Source organism: Myotis lucifugus, unplaced genomic scaffold (genome assembly GCF_000147115.1).
Source record: "Myotis lucifugus unplaced genomic scaffold, Myoluc2.0 scaffold_49, whole genome shotgun sequence".
NCBI lineage: Eukaryota > Metazoa > Chordata > Mammalia > Chiroptera > Vespertilionidae > Myotis > Myotis lucifugus.
In genome coordinates this window covers 2,563,585-2,586,423 of record NW_005871097.1, presented here as the reverse complement: position 1 = coordinate 2,586,423, position 22,839 = coordinate 2,563,585, and the positions used below count along the sequence as shown (strand labels likewise).

At 43.6% G+C, this 22,839-nt stretch overlaps 1 protein-coding gene across 4 annotated transcripts in view; it reads right to left on the bottom strand.

Moving 5' to 3' along the window:
• The window catches only part of RAI2 (retinoic acid induced 2), a 62,639-nt gene that overhangs the window by 7,778 nt on the left and 32,022 nt on the right, over positions 1-22,839 (bottom strand). Inside the window, exons 1-2 of one of the 4 annotated variants that reach the window (XM_014455684.2) lie at positions 9,962-10,144; positions 2,895-2,963 (exon numbers count right to left, since the gene is read on the bottom strand). The exons of 2 other annotated variants lie outside the window; for them this stretch is intronic. The gene's annotated coding sequence lies outside the window, so the exon portion shown is untranslated. Of the gene's footprint in view, positions 1-2,894; positions 2,964-9,961; positions 10,145-10,498; positions 10,595-22,839 lie in introns of those variants that run through there. One more of the 4 variants, XM_023753691.1, reaches the window with a different exon arrangement.

The following is a 22,839-nucleotide window of genomic DNA, read 5'->3' as shown; positions in this document are numbered from 1 at the left end:
TATATATATATATGCACACACTCGCATATATGTATATATTCTGATAATTCTCTGTAGATAAGTGTGTTCCAACTGTAGAATCTCGACAGCTTTGCTTTGTGGAGCCTGTAGGCAGTTATCAGTCATTTCAGGTCAAAATTGGGTCATCTCTATCCTTGTGGCTCAAAGTGGGGTCCTTGGAGCAGCAGCAGCATCTCCTGAGAGCTTGGCCCCGCCCAAACATCCTGAATTGGAATCAGCATACCAGCAAGCACTGGTGATTTGTGTGCACATTAAAATCTGACAAGTTCTGGCTTAGCATTGGTTCTCAGATGTGGCTGCACTTAGAATCACCTGGGAACTTTAAAAAATACTGATACCTGGGTTCCACCACCAAGACTCTGATTTAATTGGTCTGGGGTACAGCTGGGGCATTGGAGTTTTTTAGGACATTGGGGATTTTAAAAATTCCCTGGGTGATTCTAATATGTAGTCAAGACGGGAACCCTTCATCCAAAGGCCAGAGAACAAGGCAGCTGGTCAGCCAACCTTCTTCTTTGTGGCTGACCTTGCTTCATGCTTCACAGAAAACACAAAAGCCATCAATCTCAAACTCCCTCAAGTTCCCCACAGGCTCACAGTGTCTCCCCATGTCTCCCTACCCCCAAGAGAAGATGAGATGACTTCCCTGGGACTCTCTGCTAAGAATCTTACCCCCTTTTAACAACATCCTATTGTGAGTCTATTTTCTACTTTCTATCTTGTATATAAGCTATATTCTCAATGACTGACCCAATTCTATATAAAAATTATCAGCCACTTACTAGTAGTTAAATAAACAAAACATAAGTTTCATCCTTTAATACAACATGGATATGGTTTCACCATTCAGGACCTGATATGCACTAAATATCTAATAGGTAATTCCAACTGGGTTAAAAATGCTTTAGCTCTCCCAATAAGGTGTAATAATTGTCAATTACTTGCCCCAGCGATTACATTTTCTGAACTTTAGACATCAGCACAGGGCCTTTCTACTGAAGCTGTGAACATAATTACCACATGAATGTCTTCCCAATTTGTTTACAATACAAAGAATACACTAAATAGTCACCCACTTTATGGCCAATTGTCTTTTACACCCAGAGATCTACACAGCTTTCCAAAAGGAATATGACTACCCAGGTTAGCTTTGAAAATGAGCTCCCAAACATGTTACTTAATTTATTAAAACAGTGGTGGCCATGCAGTTTAAGACTGAGTGTCACCTTCATGAAGATGAATAAATAGTGGCTGTGGGGAAGTTCTGTCAGAGAGAATAGAGTGCAAATCTTTGCTTTTATGTAATACTGGTGAAAAAATGAAAGAGGTGGGTAAGTCAGACAGAGGAAGTCGTGGGCATCATGAACTGGCCAATGAACACCAAGGCTTTCCCAGAGAGTGGGGTAAGATAATCCGGGGGCTTCCATAAAACTTAGTTACGTTCATTTTATGACTTTATCCTTTTTATTCCAATTTTCTATTTTATGACATATGTAATAAATACAGGAAGACATATAATTTAATAATATCTTGAAGGGATGTGCGATTCTTTTTTTTCTGATAGGAGTGCAAAAGTGAAAAAGTTGCAACTCAGTCGGAGAGATGATGCTCAGACCCAGTGAGAGTTCCAGGGTCCCCCTGCCTGAAAAAGTCTTGGGGTCATTGGTCCAGTTTACGCCTCCTATTTTTCAGAGCAGGAAGCTAAGGTTTGGAGGTTACATGAGGTTCAGAGATTGTAGAGTTCACAGCCTAAGGGGTCCCTTCCTAAATCTCTATCTTTACCAGCACTGAACACCAAAGAATGTGAGATGGTCTGATTCAATTGTCAAAATGTCAAACAGATTGTTCGATGCTTCTTTGTCTCTGTATCTATTTCTGTTCATCAGTTTCTGATGTTCATTATATTCCACAAATGAGTGAGAACATGTGATATTTATCTTTCTCTGACTGTCTTATTTCGCTTAGCATAATGCTCTCCAGTTCCATCCATTCTATTTCAAATGGTAAGAATATAAGGATATCAATGGACACAGACACTGGGGGAAGTGGGAGGGCATGGGTTGGGGGGTAGGGGAGGCCGGGGGGAATGGGGGAAAAATGAGACATATGTACTACTATTTGTAATACTTTAAACAACAAAAAGAATGTCAAACAGTTTTATGGGTGAGGTTATTGATGAAAAAAAAAAGATGAAATAAACCCTTGAGTCTGTGATACCTAATAGACAAGAGATTGAAATAGAAGAGATGAAATTCAAGATACATACTAGTATACACACAAGCTTTTTATGACTGTGGGAAAGACATTTTATGTCCTGGGACTCAGTTTCTTCTTCTGTAACATGGGATACTGCCCTACTCTCATGGTGGGGTGGAAAGTTAACTCAGGCCTCCCAAGAGTGTCTACTGAGGAGTCAAGCCTAGCCTTCTAGGAATTGCTGTGGACCATGAAGGATGGGTAAGTTAAGTGTGGGCATTCAGGGAGAATTGAGAGAAGAAGGAAAGTACACAAGCGGGTGGGGGAAAGGGCAAAACTGGGGTGGGTCTGGCTGGGCCACTCCCGTGACCACTAAGAAGACCCCTCCCCCACCCTTGGAACTTTGAAGGCTAGGCCACAGGGGTATGAGGGGAGCAGCTTGTAGGGAGGGACCAGGAATGCTGAAAACTGAGACGTTGGAGAACTAAGGTGGGTTCTTCTCAGAGTTCTGGTCTGTCTTTAAACAAGGTCAGTGGAGGGAAGGCTGAAAGAAAAGGAGAAGATAAGAAGACCTCTTCAGCTTCAGTCAGAGCAAGATCTGTCTCTCTTGGGACTAACCTTCCCATCGCAGGGCAGTCTCTGTAGGTTAAAGACATCCTACTATATGCCAAACGTACCTACTATGTGGTCTCTGCTGGGTCTCAGGTTAGGGCTGGGCCTCAGCAAGTAAATAGGTTTGTGCAAATCTGGTTGAAAAGAGAGATAGTGCCGAAACCGGTTTGGCTCAGTGGATAGAGCGTCGGCCTGCGGACTGAAAGGTCCCAGGTTCGATTCCGGTCAAGGGCATGTACCTGGGTTGCGGGCACATCCCCAGTGGGAGATGTGCAGGAGGCAGCTGATCGATGTTTCTCTCCCATCGATGTTTCTAACTATCTATCTCTTTCCCTTCCTCTCTGTAAAAAATCAATAAAATATATTTTAAAAAAATATTTAAAAAAAAAAAGAAAAGAGAGATAGTAAAGCTGGACAAATCAGAAGAATACAGGGAAATTTTCACAACTAGAACCAACAGCTCACAGGCCTGGTTTTCTGTTGGTGGCCTTGACTGGATTCCACCAGAGCACAAGAGGGATATAGGGGACTGCCCTGCCTCTTTTCTTACCCAGGTGGAGAGTGTGAGCTATCTTTGCATTTCTAATCTCATTTCATATTCCTGATGACCTCCAGCCTGCTCACAAAGAACCTATGGCAACCCTAGGGCCTTGCAGGCCTGGGTGTAGAACTAGAATAGGGAACCAGGTTCACATCCATTCCATTCATTTATTTATCCTTTCAAAAATTATCTGAGTACCTACTGTGTGCCAAGCAGGCATTTCCTATTCCTCCACCCTGGCGCTGTTTTCTTCATAGGCTCATTGCCCTCTCTCGGCTCAATTCCCAAATTGGTATTCTGCCAGGGTTATTTGCTCCTAACAGGGCTCCTTCAAGGCCCATTTTTCTTGCAGAGGTAAAGGAACAGTCTTTAAAGAATAATGTTAGCCCCTAGGCAGCAGCGGAAAAATACTTTGGTGCAGGGACCTCTCGAAGATAGAGGAGAAATGCTTATTCTCCAGAGAGGGCTGCCTCTGAAACTAAAGGAAAAGAAGTGCCCTTCTAAAGTCCTGGTGAACCTCAGTGGAAGGTGAGATGTGCATCTCGGAATCACAGGAGAAAAACCATGAAGAACTGCTATGTGGGAGGGCACACTCACTTGGATAGTGGGCTGTGAGAGTCAGTGAGTATCTGTTCCTGGATCCAGCCAAGGCCTCAGAGCCTTCAGCTGTACACGCAGAACCCCCAACAAACCTCAGGTGCTGCTGCCGGAGCAGCCATCTTGTGCAGAGGCAGAGGTCACATTTATGGTCTCAGGCCAAGGTCTGTTGCCTTAAAAAGCTATGTTTTTTTTGAGATTTCTCTGGCAAAAGAGAAACCTCTACCCACCGAACAAAAAAGCAGGGTGAAACCTGCTTCTGGAAGAAAAAAATACTTCTAATTAGATTGAGATTCAAAGGTTAAATTTTTGTTCTGGGAAAAGGGCTGTTTATAATCTCGTGTCATTAGCAGGACATTTTCCAGAGACTAGTGTGCCAGAAATAGAGTCTAAGGGGTCAACTAGAAGGAAGGGGTGTAGATTTGTGAAGTACAAAGGACTGGAGTTCAGATTTTCCCTTTCTTCTAGTGCATGTGGGCCCCTCACATCACTGGCACAGAAACAGTGCCAGCCTCACCCTAGACACTGTCCCCTGTGAGAGTGGTCAGAATTACAAGCTTTGAACTCAGATGGACCTAGGTTCAAATTTCAGCTCTGCCTACCTTTTTGAGCTGTGTGACCTTGGGCAAGTTAGTTCTAAGCCTCTGTGCAAAATAGGGATTAAAAAAGAGCTGGGATGGTTGTAGGGAATAACCTATGTAAAGTACTTGGCACAGTGCCTGGCACATGGAAAGTGCTCAGTAAAATATGGCTATCATCATCATCACCATCACCACCACCACCACCACCATCATCATTATCATTGTTGTCATCTTATCACCAGAGTCATTGCCATCATTATCAGACCCACTGCTTAAATTTCCTCTGAGCATCTTAAGTAGCATAATGATCCCAATAGGTTTGCACATTCAGTTCCCAAGTTAAACCCTGTTTGTTCAAAGATTCATTTTAAAATCAGCTGCTAAGAACTGGGAAGACATTTACTAAAGAATTAATGCTACATCTGATGGTAAGGTTTCTACAAAAACTCACTTAATCCCCAACATAGCTGAAATATTGAACATTTACATTGAAAATAGAAAGCCATGGTTTACAGCATTGGAAATGAAAAGGAAAATAATTAAATATTAAAAAAACTATTTCTCATTCAAACTGAAAGGCTGGGAAAGGAAGAAGAGGTAGCCAGAACCTTTTGTATCTTGAATATGGAGTCACAAACATGTTGGGGTCCAGAATGAGCCTCCTCAGAATGCATCACCTTGGCATGCAGATTATTTCTAGCTGAAAACAAAGTCCAACAATTTAAAGAAGAGATTTTTGGTGTTTTTGCTTGTTTTTAACCTCTTACTTTACCTGCCTAAAGAAAGTCAGGTAGTGCTAGCCGGTTTGGCTTAGTGGATAGAGCAACGGCCTGTGAGACCAAAGGGTCCCAGGTTCAATTCTGGTCAAGGGCACATTCCAACCAGGGCCCGGGTCCTGGTCGGGGCTTGTGCAGGAGGCAACGAATCGATGTGTTTCTCCCACATCGATATTTCTCTCTGTCTTTCCCTCTCTCTTCCACTCTCTCTAAAAATCAATGGAAATATAAACTCTGGTGAGTATTTTAAAAAAATAAATTCAGGTAGAAAACCCTGCTTCAGGAAGGGAACCTCAGCCTATTCACCTCAGCACATAGGAACTAAGTGTGGCCAACAGGGAGGATCCAAGTAAGTCTGTTTCCCATTGTTTCTGGATGGCCCGGCAAGAATTTGTTTACCAAATATTTACTCCTTCTCATCTACCTGTAGATTTCCTGCTTTTTCTTTGAAGTCCCAGACCCCTGCCTCCTTCTCCTTAGTCTAGAATGGTAGATAAGCCTGAACTGCCCAATGTATCCTGGGGTCCCATATTTTTAGGGAACCCACATATGCACATATGTAACAAATTTGGTCATTTTCTCCATAACATAATCTGTCTCATTTTAATTTCATTATTAGACCAGCCAGAAGAGCTTCCAAGGGTGAGGGGAAAAGCATTTTTCCACCCCCACAAGCATTGTAAGTTTCTGAAGTTACTGCTGATTGGCTATGATATATAATTTCACTTAGATCCTATAGTTTCCCTTCTGGTTGTTGACAAGAGGGGCCTAAGTAGCTCTTCTCTCCTGCTCAGAAGTGGGATTAGGGTCATTTTTTCACTCACAAGAGGAACAAAAACAAGAGAGGGGTGGAAGAGGAGAGGAAGAGGGTAAGAACAAGAGGAAGACAGAAAACAAAGATATTTTCTAAGATAATTGGCCAAGAGTTGAAGGAAAAAGGGAGAGAAGATTAAAAAGTATGTGTAAATCCAAATGAGGAAGAGACTGCTCAGCTGGAAGTGGTAAAACAGATATAGGAAGCTATATTGAAAACACGGAATGAGCATTATTCAGCTGGCCACAAGAGGACGCTGCTGAGCTACAACAGTTGGTTACTGCGCAATGCTGTGGGGGGAGAGGTGGGAATGGAGCTTCTTAGTAGAATGAGAATTGGGAAAAAATATGAATGTGTTTACCAGTGCTAGCAGGCACATAATGAAAGTGATCCAAATTTGAGGGAAGCTTCTCCCATGCTTTAAAGCCACCAAGCACATTCACTTGTGACTTAGCTGTTCTGTCAGTCCTAGAAAACAAACACACACACACACACACACACACACACACACACACACACACACATTTATTTTCTTTTGGTGCCTAATCTTTATTTTTGTCTATCTCTTACCCCTCCTCGGGCAGTTAGAATTGGGGTTCCCCCATCAAAACTGGGTTTTCTAGAAAGAAGCTAATAAACTCATTCTCACTGAGGTCTATCTATGACTGATAGGTTCAAGAATTATGTTTCCTTTATTGGCATAATAAACATAATGCAATCAGTGATAAAGCTATGGACAAACAAATGAAACTCTAATTGAGGGATTTCAGATACCAATCATGGGGTGGGACCTTCCTAATTGTCTTGAAATCTTTCCATACAGACAAGAGCCTACAACTATGACCAAGTTTGCTGGCTCCATTAAAAGGCACTTGAGGTTTTAAAAAGGGATGTGACATAGCCTCAACCTGTAAGCACTCATAACTAAGAGAGGAAGTGAATGCAAGTGGGTTCTTCATTCCCTTATAGACTCAATCCACAAACACTGTTCACACACCAGGAACCTCATGAGTATGTGCCTGCAGGGTCCAGAGATTTTAGCAGTATCTGGAATTGTCCTTATGTCACAGTACTTTATGGTCTTTACTTACCCTGTTACTGAACTGGCTACCTCCTGCAACTCTGGTTTCTGTCTTACCAGACTTTTATGCATAAGTTAGGGGCTCTCAAAGGATTATCTCTCCCCCACATACCCTCTACCCCATGCACAACATGCTATTGCAGTGCTACAGCAACAATGGAAACTTACAGACTATCACCAATAATGGTAGACATGGTGAAGAGGGTAAAGAAGGAAGCTTGGCTTTTGGTGAATCCAACTGGCTAGTTATCTTAGTAGGGTTCTTCCCACAGACTTATTTGACTGAAAGTAGTTTATTTGGGAGAAGATCACAGAAAACACCAGTAGAGTGAAGCAGCAAGACTGGGAAAGGGCTCATCAGTTTTCCAGGGGGATGCTGGGAGACAGTGGAGAACACATGCCTTGGAGTTGGCACATTTATTCACCAAAACCCATCCATTACTGATCAAGGGCTGCTCCTGGAATGTGTGTCAATTTATTGGCACTTCCAGATAGCTCAGCATGCAGGCCTAGTGTGCTTTTGAGACACACACAAAGGAAGTCCTCAGGGAGAGTCACAGGTATTTGCAATAAACAGGGATATGGCAGGGGTGGGGAACCTTTTTTCTGCCAAGGGCCATTTGGATATTGATAACATCATTTACAGGCCATACAAAATCATCAACTTAAAAATTAGCCTGCTATACTTGGTTAAACATTTGACTCACCCCTAATGCCTTGGCAGGGCCAGGCCAAATGATTTCATGGCCTTATACAGCCTGCGGGCCAGACGTTCCCCACCCCTGAGATATAGAGTCCCATGGGACATAAGGGCAAAGCACCAACCATATTTGCTTTACACCAGCCATGCCCTAGAAAGTTCCAGTGGTTATTATGTGAAGACACAAATGTCACCAAGTCAGGCCACCATGACAAGGTGTTTCCCCAATTGCTGATACTTTCTATGACCTCTGTGAAGAAGACACTCTGTTATGATAATTTCCAAGCCTGGTAAGACAGAAACCACAGTTGCAGGAGGTAGCTAGTTCAGTAACAGGGTAAGTAAGGACTATGAAGTACCATGATGTAAGGACAAGTCCAGGTACTGCTAAAATTTCTGGACCCTGAGGTACATACTCATGAAGTTCCTGGTGTGTGAACAGAGGCATCAGTTCACAAGAAGTGTGCCTCGAGATCCCATGAAGAGCCAGGCACTAAAGGAGGCCAGGGATGGCTCTCTTTCCAAAAGCAAGATGGTCCAGAGATTGACTGCTTGGCTAATGTGTTCCTTTGGGGCCCTCAAGAGAGTTCTTTTAATCATATTTGTGCTGGCTAGAATGTAAGATGTTCCTGAGATGAGTCACAGAAGGATTGTCTCTTCTGGTGATCTTGTGTTCCAACTCAGGGATCAAAAAACAATCAATAAACATACACTACTTCACTTTATCAGCTGCACACTGCCTAAAAATAACAATAATAATAACCTCAGCCCAAGAAGTACGCAGACAATGCAGGAAGAAGAGGGTGGAGAGTGCTCATCTTTTAAACAGGGAGCCTGCTTTCTGGAATTGTTTTGTCAGAAGCACCCCTCTGGCTGGAGGTGAGCTCTCTCAAAAGCAGAACAATGCATTCTGAAGAATCTTAGGGTTGGTCAGTCTTTTGAAGTCTAATGAACTCATTATATTTATTATTTTAAAGCAAGTATGGTGGATGCAGCAAATACAGCATAAACAGCTTGGGTGGGGCAAGTAAAAGCTGCTGTGTAACATCTGGCTAGCTGTCAATGAAGATTATAGGTATTATTTCCTATTTTCTTTGGTGGAGGAGAATTCTCCTGGAATGTATGCTTGTACTCCCATGGTGGATGAGTTGAAAGAGGTTAGTTATTGTCCCTCTAATACCCAAGGCGGATCCCCAAAGCAAGATTCATGGCGATCCTCCTTTTTCCTCACCTGCTCCACATCTGAGTTCAGTCATTAAACCTTTATTCCTGGAAGTGACATGTGAGCTGGGCCTGGCCACATGGGTAAGATTTCAGCAGAGGAGATGATGGAGTGGGGGTGGGGCAGAAGCATAGGAGGAAAGGCACAAGAGGAAAAGTGTGGAACTGGGCAGCAGGCTGGGCAGCTGAAGCACAGGGCTGGGGAGGGCTTGAAGGAGAGACAGGGGACTGTGAACATTAGAAAGCTGTCTGCCTCATCCAAAGGGTGTTACAAATTTCCATTCAACAATTAACCTTGTGCCCCAAAGGATAACCAACTCAACCAACACAATTTTGATGTCTTCAGAGGTTCTGATGGAGGCCATAATGCAGTACTGAGGAAGGTTGAGAGGAGGAGAAAGGACATTAATTGACAGGGCTGTGCTAGCTCCTCCTTCTCTCTCTCCTCTCTTCTACACACTCACAAGATTATATAAATAAACGATTTATTAACATTTATTTATTATGTGCCAGGCACCCTGCTAGGTATTTTACATTCATTTTCTCTTCTCAATTTCTCAGCAACCCAGCAGATCAGTACCATCTTGGTGTGAATTGGTTTGTAGGTTTTTTGGTCTTTTTTTTCCCCAGAACAGATCTGTGAGTCCCCAGGGTATGGTTGTTTTGATGGGAGGGAGGGAAAGAGTTTCCTAGAATGTGAACATTCAATGCAGAGAAGGCAGGTCTGGGGTGGTAAGGAAAAGATAGGGCAAAGGTTCCTGGCTCCATATGTGGGGGCAGGGAAGGCAGGAAGGGAGGAAGAAGGGGAAGTGTCTTCTCACCTCTGGCCAGAGCCTGGAATTCCTTGATCTTCTGTACCTGGGGCAGGCCGAGCCCTGAACTTCCCCCTTCACCATTACCAGAGCAGCCAGCCATTACTCACCCTGAAGGACACGGGTACTCTCATTTCTTCTTGGAGCCCAACTTTCCCTTCCTACACCTCTGGACCAGCTTGCATCCCAGTCAGGGCTTCACTCCCAGCCTCCCCAGGAATATATAGGTTGGGGGGAAAAGTAGGTTTACAGCTGTTCACGTGGAAAATAATACAATAAATAATAACACTGTAAAAGAATAACCTGTGTTTCACATACTCACAACTGTAAACCTACTTTTGCCACACCTTGTATTTCATCTATGACTGTCTGGCTGGATGTTTACCATACCTACGTCCTCTTTTGCCTGCACTACATTTCCCAGACTCCCTTGCAGTTAGGGATAGAAAGGTGCCTGAATTCTAGCCAACAGAATGTGGGTGGAAGTGATGTGCACTACTTTCAACAAACCTTCCTTACATGGTGCTCTAATCTCTTTCTCCTTACCTCAGCTTGATGCACAAGAACCTCTTGGAAGCCACCTGTTGGAGATAGTAGAGCCACAAGATGGAAGGGCCTGCATAACTGAATCATGGTCTGAAGGAGAGCCACTGGCCATCAGGAACATCCATCTGGGGCTTTATGTGAATAAAGAATAAACTTCTATTGTGTTTGAGCCCTGGTACACTTTCAATTTGTCTGCAACAGTAGCTATCATTGCCTAAAATAATACACTGTGCACAGGGAGTGCTGGAGGCACACTGACTTGCAGCCTCAGAGCATCTTGAACCCCACCAGCTGATAACCAGACTGCAGTAGCAGCCCAAGTGCCCAGAACCCAATTCTGAGCTTCCATGTGTTAACTTTTCTGCACTAAAAGCACTGACATCCTTGGCTGTTCTTCCTGACTTGAATGGATTCATTTATATGGGTTCAAGGCCATTTTTTCTTGGTTCCTGCATAAATAAATATCCACTGAGTCTACTTCATTAGCATCCATAGAGCTAGTGGGGGTGGAGAGGGCAGGGGGTGTGGAGCTGCCTTCACAGAGCAGGAGGAGGCAGGCCAGCCAGCAGCCTTCTTCCCCTCCCCCAGCTCTGCAGGCAGCCCTCATCCATGTGAGTGGGTGGGAGTGGGGGAGGGAGAAGCAGCAGGGTCCTGGCACAACACAGGCAAACAGACTCCGGGGACCTGGCATGCCTGGCATCTTGCCAGAGGAAACTGCTAGGACCACAACACCCCTTTCTCTCTTTATATCCTTAGATGTTTTGTTGTTTTGCAGAACAGGGAGGCCTGGGATTTCTGCCCTTTCCCCAGCCACACTGGAGTCTTTCTAGGAAAGATCCCCGTGGATTTTCCCTTGGGGGAGCTCACCATCTATGGCTCAAGGATCTGGGCCAGCTTTCCCTTGGTGCCCTACATAATTGATTTTCTAGGCAAAAGACTTCCAATTAAATAGTAGCCTCCCCTTCCACCAACCACTGAAATTTCACCACTAGCAAGCTATTGCCTTGTGTTCAACATTATTGCCCTCTTTCTGGGTTCCTTTCCAAAACACCGATCTGTGTAAAGTGTTTGGGTCATTGCCACATTGGAGAGAATTGATCAGAACAGTTTCTACATAATAAGGGCGCCAGCACCTACAGTGGGAACATTTCCTGTCTGTGCCTTAGGTGAAGCTCTAACCCAGTCAGCCAGCAGAGTTCCAGTTATCGCTTCATTTCCATCAATGCTTGAGGCTTGGCTACAGAACACAGGGAAAATTATAAATGTTCTTTTGGTGGTGAAATGGGTGGCTTGCTAATTAGTGTGGTGACTGTAACAAATGGGAAAAATTAGCAATATTCAAGATATATGGATAGCTAAAATATTTTAAAGGCATTCCCCATTTTGTGTGCATAGTGTTGGAAAATCCAGGAGAGCCAACAGCCAGCACTCCAAGGATGATTTTGATACTTGCCACCTAAGTGGTCCCATGCCTGGCAACTACCTGGTTTTGGAGGACTTCCAGTTGCCTACATCAACTAGAAGGTAGCAAAATTCTGCCTTGGAAATGTTGTCATATCTGTGTTAAGTGGAAATTTCATACAATGTGTGGTCACAGAAGCTGAAAGGACAGCTGGCTGGGACTTTCTAGCACAGGCCTAGGAACTGGTTTGTGCAGTGATGGCAAACCTATGACACGCGTGTCAGAGGTGACACGCGAACTCATTTTTTTGGTTGATTTTTCTTTGTTAAATGGCATTTAAATATATAAAACAAATATCAAAAATATAAATATTTGTTTTATTATGGTTGCAAATATCAAAAAATTTCTATATGTGACACGGCACCAGAGTTAAGTTAGGGTTTTTCAAAATGCTGACACGCCGAGCTCAAAAGGTTCGCCATCATTGGGTTTGTGCCTGCTGGCTACTTACATGTCAGATTTTCACTGTGTGTGTGCAGCACAATTTACCCTGAGACTGGCTGTCAGTGTGTTTTTGAGCTCCCTGATCAGGAGCCCCTCCCCTCTCCATTCTGACTCTCTGGCCTGACTCCTACTCCTGCCCAGCCTGGGCCCTCTGGGGCTCTGGCTCTGAGATTGACCTGAAGCAACCCACAGACAGCCCTCAAGGCTGGAAAGATGCTGATTCAGGGACAGGATGATGAGCAGAAACCTCCTGTCTGTAAAAATGTAATACTTGGCTTTCCCTCCCGAAGGACCTTTTTAGTGTCTGAGCTGGTAGTGGTCAACATGCTTGAAAATTCTTTAAAATGTCTTTTAAAATTAAACAAGTAAGGAATCATATCACATCCATTAGAACGATTAAAAAGCCCGTAGCACCAAAAGTCAATGAGGATATGGAGCAACTGGAATCCTTGCTGGTACACTACTGGTAAAAATGTACAGCCACTCTGGGGACCTATCTGGCAGTTTCCAATGAAGTTAAACAACTGCTACCCTCTAGGTCAGCAATTCCACTCCTGAGTATCTTCCCAAGAGAAATGAAAATATATTCACAAAACCTTGTACACAGATGTTCATAGCGGTCTGGTCACAAGAGCCACAAACTGGAAACAACCCCAATGTCTGTCAACAAGTGAATGGATAACATGCTGTGTGACACCCACCAGTGGACTTCTACTCAGCAATAAAAGGCAGTGAACTCCTGCCACATGCCATGACACAGATGAGCCTCGAAAACACTGTATTGAGCGCAAGAAGCCAGATACCAAAGTGTGCATGCTATAACATTTCATTGAGGCAAAGTCCAAAAGCAGGCCCAAAAATGTATAATGATAGAAATCAGAAAGTGCTTGCTCTGGGGAGGGGGCAGGGGGAAGGATTTTTCAGGGGTAATGGGAATATTTTATAGCCTCTTTCAGGTGGTGCTTACACAGGTACGCACAATTGTCAAAACTGATGCATCTGACCATTTAAGAATAATTGGATTTTATGTTAGTTATCCCTTGACTTAAGAAAAGAGACATTGAAAATATGATCAAACTGCTAAAAAGAAAACAAACAAACAAACAGAAAACAAAACACCAGAAGTGGTTCTGTGGTTCTGCATTGCAAATTGTGACCAAATCTGAGTATAGTGGAGGAAGGGGAGATGGAGCAGAGGCTGCTGGTGGCGAGGGGTGGGGGCACCACCTGGGCACCTGCCAGGGGCCCTTTACCTCAGGTACAAATAAAGGAGGCAGCACAGTCAGCCCCCAAACAAACAAACTCTCAATGAAATAAAAGAACAGAGGCCCAAAGGAAAGCTGGCTCAAGAGTGTGGGATAGCGATCAGGCTTTGAGCCAAAACCACTTTCCAGGAAATGGCAATATTTTTGTGTTTGGGAATGGGGAGGGAGTATTAAGGCAAGCAAGAGCCAAAATGCGTTGGTCTTTGAACAATTGCTGCCCAACTAAGGGGCCCTGTGGAGGAGGCTTCAAAGTGCTGCTACTGAGACCTCCTCAGTGGGTCTCTGGGTGGGGCACTCAGAAAAGCCCAGGCTGGAGCAGAAGTTGGAAGTTTCTTAAGGGCAAAGGTCTCCCTCCTATTTTGCAAAGTGAAGAGGAATCTTCTATTTTCCTAGTAAGAGACCTGGCAGTCTTGCCCATTCGCCTTGTTCAGCCTGCAAACAGCCTAGGGCGGCTTTATGAGGTCCTGGCAGGAGCATGAGCTTGCAAGTCAGGCAGGCCACAGACCTTGGCTCTGCCCCTTCAGAAAAGAAAGGCAATGGAGTAGATCTACATGCGCTACTAATTTTCATTTTATAAAGATCATCTACTACAACCCATTTTCAGATGAGGAAACAAAGGCTTAGAAAAGGTGATTTGCCCCAGGCTAGCATCTAGTTAGGGGCAAGATATGATTATAATTCTCCTCTGTTCAAAGCTCTGAGCACCTTCCAAGACAATGTGCTGCTCCTGGGCTCTCAAATGTTTTGATTTCCACAAATGCCTCTAAGTAATAAGGTGACAAATAGTATATTGAAATGGTGTTCCTCCAAGCAGAAGTTCTTTACTGAAAAAAAAAAAAGATCATTTAAAGACTAATTAGGATTCTGACATTCTTTAATGGCCCCAGGGCCATGTCAAAATCTATGTGAATATTTTCAAGTTATTTTCTTATCACAGGTGATATTTATTCTCAAGAGAAAAATCAAGGATATGCTAGTGACATTCTTTGAAATTTGAGTTGGGTGCTATAATCATATAAGTAGAAGCAAGAATTTTTCTTAATAAGCTACAAATAATTGAGAAATATACAAGTACTAGATAAATAATTTTACACATATTTTAATGCCATTCCTTCAGTTCAATAAATGACAAGAACTCTTACTCCTAATAATGTGCATGGAGATATTAAAGTCAGGGTTTAAAGGCTCACCTATTCTCTCCTTTGAGCGGGGTACAAGATAAAACTGGGAGAGAGAGTATGGAAAGACACTGGTGTAAGTCTCACCTGCATTCCCTCTTAAGCCTTCAGGGTAAATGAATTTCTCAAATCTTTTTTTCTCTTTGATGGGCTAATCCCTTCCTTCCAGGAGATTTCAACCCTCTACTCTGGGCCTGGTCTACAGCCACAGAGCCACTTGCCATTTGCATCTTGTGTCCACACACTGATCTCTTAAACAACTGCAGAAAGGATGACTAGAGAGGTCACAATTGCTGAATTTTGAGAGCCTCTGACTCTCCCTGGAGAATAAGCAGATGAGAAGTTCTATGGATTTTCAAAGAGATCAAGTCAGACTCTTCTTGAACCATGCCCACACTTTCCTCTGTCTCTCATTTTTCTCGAGAGGAGAATTCCGAAATTGTACAGATGTAGTGCTAATGGCAGAGAGGCCTACATCTCTTGCTGCAGGTAAGAACCATCTGCTTTTAGTTACTGAAACTGTCTTCACAAGGCCAAGACAACTTAGTCCAGTGGATGCAACTAGTGACTCAAACTGTTGGATGAGAAGCTGTTGACATGCCCTTGCTAAGCTCTCTGCCTTAAGCCACTGTTCAACATTGTGAAAGCGATGTGACACTGATGTACCTACACTCACTGCCCATATTTCTAACTTGAGGGGGGAAAATACAATGCAGAAGCAGAACAAATCCAAGATAAATCCTCCTGACTTGTAGAGAAGAGCCCTTCGTAAATGTAATAGATACCCAGCTCAGACTGGCTGTGGGAGCAGGAGTAAGTTCCTTAACCTCTCTATGCCTCAGTGTCTTGATCTGTACAATGGGGGTGATATCAGTAAATATGCCACAGGGTTGTTTAGGGGAGTAAGTGAGTTAACATGCAAAACACCTGGCACACTTAGGCACTCAACAAGGGTTATCTATTGTAATTATAATAAAGATCGAGAGTTAAAGACCCGCTGTGAAACACTAAATAAATAAGGTGAGCATTTCATTTTAAACTAAGCAATAAATAAGATGATGAAAAGAAGGTGCTTTTTGCTTCTCAGCAGTTTTTAGCCTGTCATGGCGCTGGCCTCCCATGGCCCACAGTGGGCAAGGTATGCAGGGGAACAGTAACTGGCATCAATCTGAAGTGTAAAGTTAAGAGCAAAGCCAGTGGGGACCTGAGAGAGGGTTTTCATTAGGCCAGACTACCTAGGATAAAGGGTGGGGATGGACAATCAGCTCAGGCTGCACCAGAGACTCAGCTGGGGCACTTTGAAAGATCTGGATACCCAGGCCACATCCAGACTAATGAAATCAGAATCCTCAAAGGTCACCCAGTCATCATAATTTGTTAGTGCTCCTTAGGTCTGTACTCCCTTCCTTTTGACATGAATAGTGCTTATCCAAGTTGGTCCTCAAGAGGCCCAGACACACAGTTTCAATATTCTTCCCAGAGATGGAGAAACCCATGAATCCTCAACCAGGGCAGGGATTGATTAGGATTTGTGTATGATTCCACAGTGCCTTCAAAATAGTCTTTGTGCTGAATCAATATGTGAATGAATGGACACATAGATGAATGGATGGATGGATGGATGGATGGATGAATGGATGAATGAATGAATGAATGGATGAATGAATGAATGAATGAACGAGTGAGTGAATACAGCACCATAGCAAATGTCTGCTGATATGAAGTAAAATTGATTAAAAACTTTCTGGAGGACAACCTAAAAGCATTCATACCCACTGACCCAGAAAATCTACTTGAAATAATCCCAAGGCAATGCAGGCCCTGGCTGGATTTCCTCCTTAGTGCCTACAGTTCTTATTAAAGAGAGATCTCATGGAGGTGTGGAACAGACTGACATACCTCTATGTTGGGTTGGGGGGATGAAAAGAGATAAACCAAAGAACTTATATACTTATATGCATAGCCCATGGACATGGGCAATAGGGTAGCGAAGACCTGGAGGGGGGGTTGGGGTTGGGGCTGGAAGGAAAGGGGGAAAGGGGGAAGGAAATGGGAGATATCTGTAATACTATCATCAATAAAATATATTTTTAAAAATAGAGATCTTGTGGGTGACAGGAGGGAAAGAATGGACACTCCAGGGCGACTGTGCTCTTGTAATCTCATTTCTGTGGGGAGGTGGAAGAAGAGCACCCTCAAATAAGGCCAATATTTTTTGTTTCTTTCATTAAGGTTTGAGATTTGCACAACATTTCAGATAAGAACTCAGCTTGGATCCCAGAGTTCAGCAGCATAAACACAGAAGAGACTTTTCTAGATAGGTGAAAGACTATAAGAGGTTCCTGCCAGCCATTAACCTAAGTCATAAAAAAAATACAGTAACCCTGGCTGGGTGGCTCAGCTGAATGGAGAGCCATTCTGTAAGAAAAATAAAAGTTGTGGGTATGATTCCCAGTCAGGGTATACCTAGATTATGGGTTCAATCCCTGGTCAAGGCCCATACAAGAGGCAACCAATGGATGTTTCTCTCTCATCTCTTTCTCTCCCTTCCTCTCTCTAAAAATCAATAAACATAACCTTAGGTGAGGATTAAGATTAATTAATTACTTAGTTAATTAAATCACAGTAAGGCAGGGCCCGATGTCTGGTTTTGAGCAGAGCAATCCTATTAACAGTCTCCCCACCGAGGACACTGTTAACCGTAAAATGTGCCTTCAGGTAGTGAATGAAGTGACTCAGTCCTGTCAGCTGCTGTGAACAAAGGTGTTGGCATTGTGCCATACACTGAAGATGGCTATTTAACTTGGGGAAGTTAACAACCCTTTCTTTCTGAGAATGGGATAAATTTGCTCTTGAGTCCATCTTTAAGGCACTATGTATCAGGGGGAATCCATTTGTCAAGGCCCAAGGCCTACAGATCTCTCTCATGCAGGCCATGAGGTGCCTTCTCCACTGTATATGCAACAGCATTAAAATGATGGGGCTTTGACTAAGGAGCTGGAATCAAGAGGAACAATTTTTACAAATATGCCTTTAAAAAATCAAACTACCCCATCTTAAGCTTTTAAATGTGTTTGTATGTGTATGTACTTCTTAAGAGAAAATAGAGTCATCTTTAAATGTAAAAACATTCCTTGGGTAAGAACACTTATAAGAAGTGTAGTCCAGAAAAAATATTATTCTTGTGTTACAAAATCAAAGCAGTGGAGAGAAAAAAAATCAAAGGGAACAATCCATCAGGAAAAATGTCAGGGTTCCAAAATGCTGTGGGAGACTGCATAAAAAGCACAGTAATATTTAAGCTTGTGATAAACATGCTTTTTTCTACAGTCACTTTTTACCAAGTGTGAGTTTATATAGCTTCCTTAAGGATTAATTCTAAGGGATTTCCTATCACTCCTGGGCTTAAAATTTCAGGCAAGCTTAAGGAGGTGGGTGGACTTTGGAACTGAGAGGGCACACAGAGGACAGCAATCAGAACATAGCACTGAGGTCGCTGAGGTCACTCCTCGGAGCCTTGCATGATTTACTTAGAAGGGGCATGGGTAGTTCCCCTGTGTCTCAGGCAGTTCTATCCTCAGCCAGCCATTCTGCAATGAGCATGGGTCATGAATTGCACAGAGGCCCAGGGTCTGGGCCAGCACTGTCCCACAACTGGAAAATCACGAAAGAGATTGACGGTGGGCATGTAGTGATGTCTTAGATACTAAGGGTGATGTTACCACCATCATCATCACAGTGACCATTGTAGTAAGCCTCTTACTAAAGAGAAAATAAAACGAATTCCCTGAAAACTGACCAAAGCAGTATTAAGAAATGTTAATGAATTATTGATCCCTTCAAATGCAAATGCCTATTTCTTGGTGAGACTGTATGTTCTAAAACCAAAAGACAGGGAGCTTATCTGCTGTCCCCTTCTCCACCAATCACTGTGGTTTAGATCATGTTGACCTCCTCTGGCCAGATCCACAGAGAGAGTCTCTTGGCCCTCACATTACTCATCTCAGCAGCATTCCACACAGTGGACCATTCCTTCATTCTCTTCAAACACAAATCAGATTGCTTTACTCAGCTGCATAAAACTCTCCAATTGTACTTTAAACTAAAAGTAAGTCCAATGGGACCAGCCCCACTTTAACCCCTCATCTTCTATCACTTTCCTCCTCCATCAGAGTATTTCTTTTCCTAGAAGCTGCCTTGCTTTTTCCTTCCTCTGGGCCTTTGCACTGGCTGTTTACTCAGCTTAGAATGTCCTTTCTGAAGCTGGTTCCTTCTCAGCCTTTAAGTTCCAAATCAAAGTAGCCTCCTTATAGACGATTATTCACTTGGAAAAAGGAAGGGAGGACCTAAGGGAGAGAGGGGGAAAGGGAGAGGGAGAAGGAGACAGAGAGGGTCAGGGAGAGGGAGCGAGAAAGAAAGAAGGGAAGACAGTATTCTCAACTAGTATGCCCAATGACTGACATAGCTCAAATTCCTCAGAGAAGTACCCCTAAATTTTGAATAATTGTTCCATTTATTTCAGCTATAGCTGAGACCATATAGAGTTGAGTGGCTATCAATGAAATGTTGAGCTGTTGCATGATGCAGGGTAAAGTAGCCTTTAACGTCTGATGAATAAGAAGTGCTACATGAGCCCTAAGGCCTGAGGGCATGTACATTGGGATACTGAGGACTTTTCCTGGGGATTAGACAGGAAAGCATGGCCAGGGTAGTGGGCTTTGCTTCCACAGCACTGCCTATGGCTGATAGCAAGGAAGGGAGCCTGTGATATTCCCCACGCCACCCCCGACCCTTGCAGGCCAAACTCTACAAGGAAGGTAGAGGTGGAGCCTTGTGCAGCATCCAGTAAGCATTTGTTGAGTGGCTATATTTAACAGAGGTTCTTCATCCAGACAATTGATGTTTTATTCAGAAAACACTTATATAAAGTGTTTATTGTGTGCTTGTACTCTTCTAAATGTTTACAAATATTCAGTCCTCACAGACAACCATACAAGGCGGATGCTATTATCATCACCACTTTACAGATGAGGAAACTGAGGCATGAAAAAGATAGGGTACTTGCTACTTGGTGGTGGCAGAGCTGGGATTTGAACTTGGACTACAGCACTGTGTACCAAGGACAGGCAGGAGGGAGGGCAGCATGAAAAAAGGGAAAAGAGGAATGTTGGGAGCCAGGGGAACAGTGGGGGTCTTGCCAGCCTTTTCTGATGTGTGCCTTCCCCTGCAACAGATCTCTTTTCCTTTTCTGTATCTGCTAGAGGTCTAGGCCAGTAGTTCTCAATCTAGTGCCGTTCTGTCACTGCTGCAAGGGGACATTGGGTCATGTCTAGGAATATATTTTGTTGTCACAACTCGGGGGTGGAGGCCATAAATGATGCTAAACATCCTGCAATGCATGATGCTAAACATCCTGCAATGCCCAGGACAATCCCCAAGACAAAGAATTATCTGGTCCCAAATGTTAATAGTGCTAAGAGTGAGTAACCATGCTGGTCCAGACACCACCCCCTTTCAGAAAATTAATGAAAATGGTAGTAAGGTCAGCAAAGGAAGGCCCATCTGGGAACTCCTGAGAAATGCCAGCCTGGATCCTGTTTCACCTCCACAAAATCTGAAGGGCAAAAGCCTTCCTGTTTGTCTGCCTCTCTCTGCTGTCTCCTGGCACCACAGCCATTCCCTCCTGCTGAGAAGCTAAGAGCAAGCAGCCCTTGGCCCAGATGGCACACAGCAGAGGCTGCTAATACCCACTTCCTTTGGCAGCTTCTTAAGACTCTTGGCTTGGAATTTGGTATTCCTCGAGCCCTTTTTCTTAATTACATTGTAGAGATGAAGGAAAACCTATGTGTAATTTGGTATTCCTCAAGCCCTTTTTCTTAATTACATTCTAGAGATGAGGGAAACCTATGTGTATGTAATTCTGAAATGAATGATCCTACCTTTGATTGATCTCAAACATGTTAGATCAGAACAAAATAATGCTGTTCCTCCAAATAGATTATGAAGGTCTCTGTAGAAGCAAGTGGACTGTGATGAGCCAAGCTGTGGCTGAACCAGATCTCCAAGCTGGACCCCAAAGCAGAGCCCAAGAACATTTAAAATGCCCTTTATAGATGACTAGATGCCTGTTGCACAAAGAGATTCATGCAATAGGCCTTCCTTTCCTTTGGCTGCTGGCACCAGTTTTCCTCTGGCACCCAGGACCCAGGCCTTCACTCTGGCTGGGCTCCGGCCAGAGCGCCCCCACAGCCGTCAGGCTTTGCAGCTCCGCTGATCCCGGGGTGGTGAGGCCTCGCGGCTCCGCTGATCCCGGGGAGGTGAGGCCTCGCAGCTCGGCTTGGCACTGGGGCTGTGAGGCCTCGCAGCTCCGCTCATCCTGGGGTTGTGAGGCCTTGCAGCTCCACTCATCCTGGGGCCATGAGGTTTCTCGGCTCCGCTGATCCCGGGGCCATGAGGCCTTGCTGCTCGGCCGGCTTTGGGTACGTTTGGCTTCGCTCCACCGCTTGGAGCCTACGTATGCAAATTAACCGCCACCTTTGTTGGCGGCTAATTTGCATATCGCCCTGATTAGCCAATGGGAAGTGTAGTGAAGGTACAGTCAATTACCCTTTTTGTCTTTTATTAGATAGGATAAGAAGACAACTCAGGATCAGACTTAGGGTAGAAGAGAATGGAGTGAAACTAGGTGATGTGGTAAATTCTGAAGGCCTGCGCTCTGTGACCTGAGATCAACACTTCACCTTTCCCACTTGTGAAATGGGGTTCACAACATATCCATAAAGATGTTCTTAGGGTCAGCAGGGGAGGTTGTAAAAAGGCCTCACGCTGGGTGTGGATAAGAGTAGAGCCTTGGCAAATTTTTGTTTGCCCACTCGTTGATGTTCATCCTTTTATTCTCTTATTGCTCTTTATTCTTTTAATCATCCAACACCAGAATCCAAAAAGGATCCAAGATCTATTTATGTCTCTAGCCCACCAACCCAGGAACAATCAGATGTCCTGAGCACTCAGTACAATAATAACAAACAAAAGTAAAACTTGAGAAGTACTGCATGTGACCTGATTTGAAGGCATTTGAAGGAATCATATAGTTGATGGGTTTTCAAAATTGGGCTTCAGTTAATGAATAAAAGTATAATCTAGAGTCCATGGCATTTGCTGAGATGCTATTCATGGCCATCTGTATGGCAAAATATTGTTTGGGATGGTATGAATAAGAGACCCAGTCCAGAGAAATGGACCAGGCCAGCAGTTCTTAAACTTCATTAATCATCAAAATGCCCTAGGAGAGCTCTCTGAGAACACAGTCTCTGTCAGACCTCCAAAAGCCTGACCCAATACATTTGATGAGGTCCAGGACCCTGCAGGTTCCAAACTCCCCCCAAGTGACACTTAGGTCAGCCAATTGGATTTAGGAACCTCTTGATGAGGTTTCTCAATTGTGTGGAGCAAATTACCAAGTACCAGACACTAACCCATGATCCTTAAATCACTTCCAAAATCCTTAACCAAGATGTTTCCCAAGCATTGTTTGAAGCTGCCTTTGCTTTTATATCTAAGAGAAGGTTTTTAGATACAGGATTTATTTTACTCCCAGCAAGATGCTATACATCACTACTACCAATTAGGCAAGTTCATTTAAAAGCTTCGAATCCATATTTGTAATAGCCCCCCTCTGCTCATCCAACTTTATGTCTAAACAGTGCAGCGAATAGTTGTACAGTTCCATTTGTGAATTCCACTCTTGTGAATGTATTTCCAAAATTGTTTCAGAATTTCTTTGTCTGGGAAAGCCAGGACTGCTGGTTTTAATAAGAACATGGTTTAAACAGTTATCCAGGTCACTGAGATTTCATGACTTCCCAGAACACAGGCAGCACAAGCACCCAAAGTACCTTCTCTTTTTTATTTTTATTGAATGTATTGGGGTAACATTAGTTAATAAAATTATATAGGTTTCAGGTGTACAATCCTATAATACATCATCTGTAT